This window comes from Molothrus ater, chromosome 9, assembly GCF_012460135.2.
Source record: "Molothrus ater isolate BHLD 08-10-18 breed brown headed cowbird chromosome 9, BPBGC_Mater_1.1, whole genome shotgun sequence".
Classification (NCBI taxonomy): domain Eukaryota; kingdom Metazoa; phylum Chordata; class Aves; order Passeriformes; family Icteridae; genus Molothrus; species Molothrus ater.
In genome coordinates, this window is record NC_050486.2 from 25,824,297 (window position 1) to 25,833,058 (window position 8,762).

Here is an 8,762-nt window from a genome sequence, read left to right on the forward strand (position 1 = left end):
TGCTATGCTTACATTATAAAGGCTGCTAATCAAGCACACAAAATGGTGTGGTTGCCTGTGAAACAGTAATTCATGTGCTTGGTGCACAGGCACCACGATAGCACTGTAAATGACACTGTCACATATGCTGGTTTCCATAAGGCCCTTGCCTCATTCAGTGTGCAGAATGAACAATGTTCAACTAATGTGTAGCTTTCAATAGTTTATTTTCCCTTCATTATTCACTCTCACCAGGCATTATTTATTGCATGCTATTCAGATTCTGCCTTGAAAACAGAATTATTCATTTCTTCATAGGCTTTTCTGCACTGCTTATCAGAACAGTGTGAATGCTTCAGACATCAATGCATTCGTTTTTATAAACTTTCAGGGGTGTTAAAGTTACAGTTTTTGCCATTTTTATGGAACATGAACTGAGTAAGAAGTATCAGCTAAACTTGGGTACCTAAGACAAGCTGTTTAAAACCTGAATTTTCAGACTATTACACAGTTCTTCATATATTCAAGATTAAGATCACAGTGGCCTCAGCTGGAACTGTGATTGCTCAACAATTACACGGTTTATAGCCCTGGGATCTTAGCTGTGTAGCACAAAACCAGAAAAACCCACGAGTAGAAAACAGCCTTGAAAAGTTTCATTTGATGTGAGTAGGATGCTGAGAATCAAGAGATCTCTAGTGCATTTAGAGGTAAAACCCATTTCTCTGCTGACAGCAAATACAGAGTTGTTGAATAAAAGAGGGTTTGAGCGACGTAAGGGGTTTCTTAAGATGAGTTCTATGATTGATTTCTTGCATGTTGGTAAATCAAATTGCTCTTCAGCATAAGTGAGTTTTTTCATCATACAGTTCCTCTTAATATCCAGGCACAGGGAAGTCTGGACTGCATAAATGGCAGATGTGTCTTGGTTATGCTGGCTGAGAGCTCATTTTAATGAGGGGGAGATGAAACTTAGGCAACAAATACCAAGACAAATCCTCGTTGTGGGAGATTGTCTGAGAAGCTGAATAACTGTTGCAGAAAAGGTCCAGCTGGGTGCACAGAGAACTCAGATCTGCTTTTATTGAACTCTGTGAGTCAGAAACAAGTATTTTGAGAGTGCCCTATGCTTGTGGAGAGTTTGTATTACACACCCACCACCATCTTCTCAAACATTTTCATTGTAAAGTAGCACATTGGAAAAAAAAAGAACAGTTCAGAAAGGCCAGATAATTTCCTCTTTGCACATATATTGGAGGGCTCTTGTTGGGAAACACAACAGCAGCTTTGAGCTTGCTCCAAATAGCCCTTGTTGGGTGATACCGAATTTCAAAACAGAAGAGGGAGGGTGAAGAAACCCAAACCCATCAACACCACTTCCCTAAATGGCAAATGAGCCATTTAAACTAATCACACCAGCAAAGCTTAGACTTCAAAGCCTGAAGGATTCTCATCACTTCACTAGTTACTCTTTCAGAAATACCTTTCATGTTGTGTGAGAAAGAAAATGAATTCTGGATGCATCCTTCTGCAGTGCACAGATACAGGCAGTTGTGCATATGAGCACAAGATAAAGGGATCTGGAGCACCAGGAAATCACACTTACATGAATGGAAACGTTCCTGTGCAGTGATGTTATATTCCTGCCTGGGAGCTGGCATGAAGCACAAAAAGGGAGCACACAGCAGGGCACCTGATTATACAGGTTGGTGTTGAGAGAAGGCAAACAGGACCTGGGACTGGGCACAGAGCCCGCCATGGCCAGGAGGAACTCGGTCACATCTGCAGACAAGGGAAATCAGGGAAAAGGAGCCTTGAAGAACTGCAGCACAAAGAGCAACATCCAGGTCTGGGCACCCCTACCTGCTGCTGGTGCTCCTCCCAGGACGTGTGATCTGTCCTGAGTTGACTGCAACACTGCAGTGATTGCAGGGCAGGCAGCACACAGCCACACCATACTCAAACTTGGTGTATACCAGCACATCTGTACCCATATTACTGCATTGGCTTCCTGGGGCAGTATTTTTTGTGACCTATTGGTTTAGATCCAATTATTTTTTTTTCACACAAGGATTAGTTTCTCTGGGTATAGAATTAGTTAAAAATCAATTACATGGTGTGAAAGACAGAGGCACTCAGTGATAATTACTCATTCTCCTAATTGTATGGATTCAGTCATCTCTATATTTCCTCATTTTTCACATATTGTATTTCTTATTAGCAGGTCTGAAAAATCACTTTTCCCCCAATAATATTGGTGATTTCTTGCTGTAAAATATTGATGTTTTTCTCACACATCCTCCACTCTGCATGGATATTCCTTTTGCTACTCTTTTTACTTTTTTGACTTGGCTGAATGTAGTCATCATTAACACAACCAGAGAACTGTGTGTTACAGTCATGGAATGCAGAGCATTTAAAAATTAAATTGCTGGATCAAATTAATTTAGATCTCTTGAAACAGCCAGTTACCCTGAGTAGGCAGCTGATTTAAGGACATGGCTCCTGCACTGGGCCAAGCAAGAATCTGCACACAATATCCTCCTTCCATCAGTGGTCAGCAGCAGGGATTTGGGGAAAGAGTAGAACCCATGCAACCCACAGACTTCAGAGAAACAATACTTCTGAGAATTCCTGCCTGATAGATTTTTCCTAGACCATTGTCATTACTACCACCAGTGGGTTTAATTTTAAGTAGAACTTTTAATTTACGAAGTGTTTGATAACAACAAGGCCTTGTATGGCAAGACTGGATGTTCCCACTGATTGAAGAAAAGCACCCAAACTATAGAAACTCTTTGGCTCCCACCTGGCATTAACATTATTTTTGGAAGACTGGATGACTGTGCATGAGGTTGTGAGGAATATCCACAATCCCTGCCCACACTGTCTGTGATTTATAAAGAAAAGATGTACAGTTTCCAGAGCTACCCTGTAGCATTCATGAACACAACACATGTTTACAGAGAGATTTATCAAATCAAGGAAGATTTACTATTTTGTTGTCAAAAAAGTCCCCAGAAGTCACAGTGAAGGATGAAGTTGGGTGAATAAGGAGGCTTAGATCAAGAACTGAAACAGATGCTGCTGCTATGGACTACACAACCCATTTGATATGCTGTGCAGAAAGCATTGTAGCTGCTCTGCAAAGCTTAGAGCTCAAGAGCAGGAAAATAAGGACACAACTAAAGCAGGATGGATTACTCAGACAGCAATTGAAAAGGGAAACATAACATAGTGGGTATTACTTTAGAGCCATTTCCTTTCAGATTGCAGTGTTGACACATCAGAAATTCAGTGTAAAGTCATGCCACTGAAGCATATCTGACCTCCAAATAAGGGCCTGTAACAGAAACAGCAGTGCCCAATTTGCTGGAGTTATTTCAATCCAAGATCACAGGGCTCTTGTTGCACACATCAAGGTTTAGCTGGGTTTGAATGATTCAGCAGGGAGCAGAATCTCTTAGCAATGACCACCTCAGCTCTCTGCCCACTGCATTTCCCAATATCAGAGCACAGCAAACACCTTTCTTTACTTCCAGGTACATCACTTCCAGATGTTCACATAACAAAGTGAATGAGCATCACCAGATCAGTGCCAGCACCACTCTGGGAATGGAGAGCACAGGGTTTGCAGTGAAAAGGGGAGGAATTGTTTTGTTTTGGGCACCCTCCCTCACTGGGTGTGGTAGGCCAGCCTTGCTGCAGCTCTGAGAGATACTCCTCTTCCACAGAATAGCTTGTGTTACCAATCCAGTGGCTTCAGGTTACAAACAATGGTACATTTATGGACTTGTTTGAACCAAAGTGGAGCACTGAGTTACAAACAGAAGTCTGAATGACAAATTAACACATTAAAAACAATTTTTCTGAAACTGAAAGTACAGTTGTTCAGAAATTCAGATGATCCCTATCAGTACATCTCTGATAATACTGCAGCAAGCTGTTCCAGATTAGGTTTTCTTTCCCTACTTTATCACCCTTTCTATTTAATATTGGCCTAGATCTCATTTATATGGAGTGGGCATGCCTAGAGACTTTACTGCATTAAATTAGAAACTATATTTCCATATTATCTGTGACATTCACATGCACCTCTATTGATATTTTTCCTTGGTTAATTAAGCACTGACTTGACTATTAGCTTACATCCTGGCCTTTCTCTCAGAGGTGATTGTAAGCTCTACATTCTCTCCAGGAGCAAATATACACCAGCTGTGATAATAAGTGTACAAATTGTCTTTGTTACACCTTTTGCAGAGCCTGTCTTCTGTCTATTCCCACATCTATATTTAATATTTCCTCAGCATTACATAATCTGCACCAAATATTTGGTCTCTGAGGAATTGCAGAATAGTTGAGGTAGGAAGGAACCTCTGGAGGTATCTACTCCTACCCTTTGTTCAGGGCAAAGTCAGCTAGGACAGGTTGCCCTGGGCTATGTCTGGTCAGGTTCTGAGAATCTCAAAGGATGGAGACACCACAGCCTCCCTGGGTAACCTGTTCCAGTGTTAAACCAACTCATAGTGTAAAAGATTCTGACATTCATATGGAATTTCCAGCACTTCAATTTGTGTTCATCATCTCTGTTCCTGTGACTGGGGACCAGTGAGAAAAGTCTGCTCCTGTCCTCCTTACACACCAAGCCGTATTTGCATTCTGTCTTAAAAAGCATCTTTAATGATGCAACTCACTCCTGGGTGAGTTCAAACCTCTGAATATCACACGCATGTGTGTGCTTTAAAACACAAAGCCTGGCTGGGTATCAGGAAGCCAGGTAAAGTTTAGTATGTCAGGAGTCAGGGTTCTGAGATTTCCTAGTGTTATACTGCAAAGGAGAGCTGGAAATGCCTTTGTTTCATTAGTAAAATGACATGACACTATAATCTCCAGAGAGTATTTTCCACAGAAGTAGCAACATATTCTAGTGCCTTTTAAGAGGAAATCAACCCAGAAACATTGAGGGAAGAGCCAGGGAGCATAAAAGAATATGTGGTTTTCCCAAAGAGCTGAAGAAACTGATCCTGATCACCATTTCCCTGGTGCCAGCTGGCATCAGATGTTAACTCCAGCCAGAGGCAGCAATAGCAGCTCTAACATCTCCTGAGGGGATGTGAGTCCACAGCTGCCCCTCACACTTGCAGCTAAGATCCCTGGCATCATCTCACCTGTCACAGTGCTTGAGAGGATATTAAAACAATTATGGAACTGGAGGAGAACTTCACCTACAGAAACTGGGATGAGTCACCTTTCCTGCAGCAGTGTTGAGCTGTGCATGGGTACAAGACAATGCTGCTGAGCTCTGGGTGTCTTTCCCCGTTCTCTGAAATGATGTAAGGCTGAAGCTGTCAGCAGTGACTTGGGCAGACAGGAATGCTCAAGCTGTGTATGAACAGGCCTGGGAGGGGAAGCTGTGTGCACTGCCTCACTGGTCCCCTGTGCTCAGGAAAGTGGAATTTGGGAATCCCTGTCTTTTCTTCCAAACAGACTAAAAAGAGCATGGCTGACCCACCCACCATTTAGTATCACAGCTTGCTCTAAGAATTCATATAAACAGGCATAAAGTGTTAATAATAATGTTTTTCTAACATAATAATGAGCAAAATCTGATGCTTTATAGCATTAATGCTTTGTGATTTCCATGGCACTAAATGGGGTCATTACTGTGCTGCTGAACTGATCTCTGTTAGACCCCAAAAGGAGTTTGTGTCGAGATGTCAGCAGTGAAATGACCATGCAAGTGGCCTGGCTGTACAAGTTTTGTTTTTTTCACACAAGTCAATGAAGCATAGAGTGACTGTCATTGCCCTTTGTCTGAAAACAGCAGCAAGAGAGCAGACTACATTTGCAGCCTCACAAGGCAATAATCAGTTGCTTGCACCATTTAATTATTATCTATTATTTTATGGTTTTGATAAAGTATTCAATGGAATTAAAGCCTTGTCACTTTCAGCCATTGTTTTCAAGTTTGGCTTTAGTGAAATTGCATAAACAAGTACACAATCTCAACATATTTCAGCACAATTTATGGCTCCAGGGATGGAAGTTCCAGGAACAATTTGGTAGAAAATAAACATGATTATTAATAGAAGTGATAAAGAAGTAGGATGATAAAGCAATGTGACTATCACACAAATACCTAATGAAATTAAAAAGTATCCATTCTTTTCACCCAGCGACGTAGATTTAAAAGAGATTTAGAATCTGCTTTAGTTTTCTGTATGAATAATGAGTTTACAGGCATGTCTCCTGAAGAGGACAGAATGGGGCTTCAAGAAATGTTGTTCATGTTTTTCCCAGACTTGTACAAAAGGTAATAAAGGTTATACAGGAGGCTGTAAATTTACGGTGATGCTATAAGCGAAGGAAATGAGATAGAAAGATGGAACTACCATATAACATATTAAGGAGTAATAATACAAAGGCAAGCAGTATAGAGCACCCACTGCTTCTACCATCACAGCTACTGATAAACTGAAAAATTAAGTTGTTCTGAAGGAGGAAAAGCATGAGACTGTATGACTGGCAAGCTTTTAACAGGGATTATAAATATACATCTCTCCCTGATGAGATACTCAGCAGCGAATGTGCTTGAAGATACGACTTTAATGGGACTGAACTGGAGACAAAACATATTAATAATGCCAGTAAAACACACAAAGCAGACTTCAAGATAACGTTTATCTATCCTACAAAAAGTGATATGGAAAAACTGCTCATCACATAAGCTTGTAGAGTTTAACACTGGATGAAGTATGCACCATCATCAATCATGCACAAAATTGCTGCAGTCTATTTTTTATGAATTTGTAGAAAGACAACTCAGAAAAGCTGACATACTACAAATGACTACATCTGTCAATTCAGTAAATTGGAAATTTACACCTCTTCCTCCTTCTCCTCCCATCACTTCCCAAGCACAGGGGAGAATTCACTTTTCCATTGAGAACCACCTTCCTTGTGCTGGTCATCTGTCAGTGCAGCTACAGGGGCCACGAGCAGCCTGAAGTTTGCAAGTGGCACATACAGGAGCGTAGCCAGAGAATTGTCCCTGCCATGGCCTGAGCAGTAAAACCTGAGGGAGTCATCAGTGAGCAACGAGGGGTGCCTTCAGCATGGAAGGCACAGAAGGCTGCATAAGTAGCACCAGAGAAAGCTGCAAAGATTTAAGGTTGCCCTTGATAATTTGAAAAAGTTAAAAATTCTTGGAAGAAAAATCCTTTGGACATGAAAGACATTTTCAATAGAACTGAGCACTACTAGGAGTTCATTGCATTTAGCCACCTATAGTTTGAACAAAAGGTCTTCTTCTTCTTCTTCTTCTTCTTCTTCTTCTTCTTCTTCTTCTTCTTCTTCTTCTTCTTCTTCTTCTTCTTCTTCTTCTTCTTCTTCTCCTTCTCCTTCTCCTTCTTCTTCTCCTACTTCTCCTTCTCCTTCTTCTTTCTTCTTCTTTTTTCTTCTCTTTTTTCTTCCTTTTTTCTTCTTCCTTTTCCTTTTCTCCTTTTTTCTCTTCTTAGTGTGGCACATACATTCTCTAGTTTTATTCAAATATCCTTAAAAGAACAGCCATTCTTTTAAATATAGCTTTAATTACAGCTTTGTGCTTCTGTTTAAAACTCGTCAAGATGTACAATAGTCACAGCAGTAATTTTTAAGAAATTTTAATCAGAAATAAATCAGTTATGCTTTTCTGGCTTTAGCTATTCCCTGAGCAGTGACACATTCCCTCCTGAGTCTTTTGCTGTCACTAACCACAATGGAGTGCACTACATGAGTTCTGTCTCAGTGCTGCCAGCTCTCTGCTGATCTCCTCACACCTAGAGGTAGAGCAGGTGGGATTTTCACTTGGTGCAGCTCTTGGGATGGACACTGGCTGTGGGTTTCAACAGACAGCTCCTGTTTGCCAGGCATCCGTGCTTGGATATCCTTGGAAGCTTTTCAGGATTCCAACAGAAGCACTTGTTAGCCAGGCCCACTCTGGTATGGCATATGAATTAATGCTTCAATAGGGCATCAGGCCAAGGAATTCAAGATGCTTTTCCTTTTGCACCAGTCTAGAAAGTTTAGATTTCTTCAGTTCAAGCCATAAGACAGCCCTAACAGAAGGTAGGAGACAATACCAGCATCCTCTATGTCAATTTTCCATTTGGAATCTGTTCAGAGGCAGAATTTTTAATTTTCTTTTTCCTTTTGTCTTTTTTCCTTTAAAAGCCTTTATTTGCCATCTTTTCATCTGCCTCTTTTCTCTTTGGTTCCCAGTACTTTGGGATATACAGCAGGATATTAGTCTCCCACAGAAAATGCTGCTAATTAGTTTGTTTATGTATTCATCACCAGCTTAATCTTGTAGGGTACAACCCAGCTATCAGGGTATTTGGAAGAAATTCTGCTCACCTCCATTTCTGCAACATGTTTGTACAAATCTGTCTTGTGTTTTCTTAAGGATTTATAAAAATAAAGTATGAAGACAGACTTTTCTCCTCCTGTGATTTATCTACAGACCAGATTTTGTCACCCTTCCTCGTACCGAATGGTCATTTATGACATATATTCTTTAATTGATTCCAGTGGGATTTATCATGTAGTGTGCATGGGAAAATCTGGCTTCATAAGCATAAATAAATGCCCTTCTCCCCCAAGCAAGGAAGGGCTTCAAAAGAAAGGCTCTCTATGCTCAGAAAAATACCCTTATTAATTCCAGAAAATTAATACAGCAGCACTAGCAGGACCCCAGGTTCTGACATACAGAACCAAGAGGTCAGTTCCATTTTCAGTATAAGAAC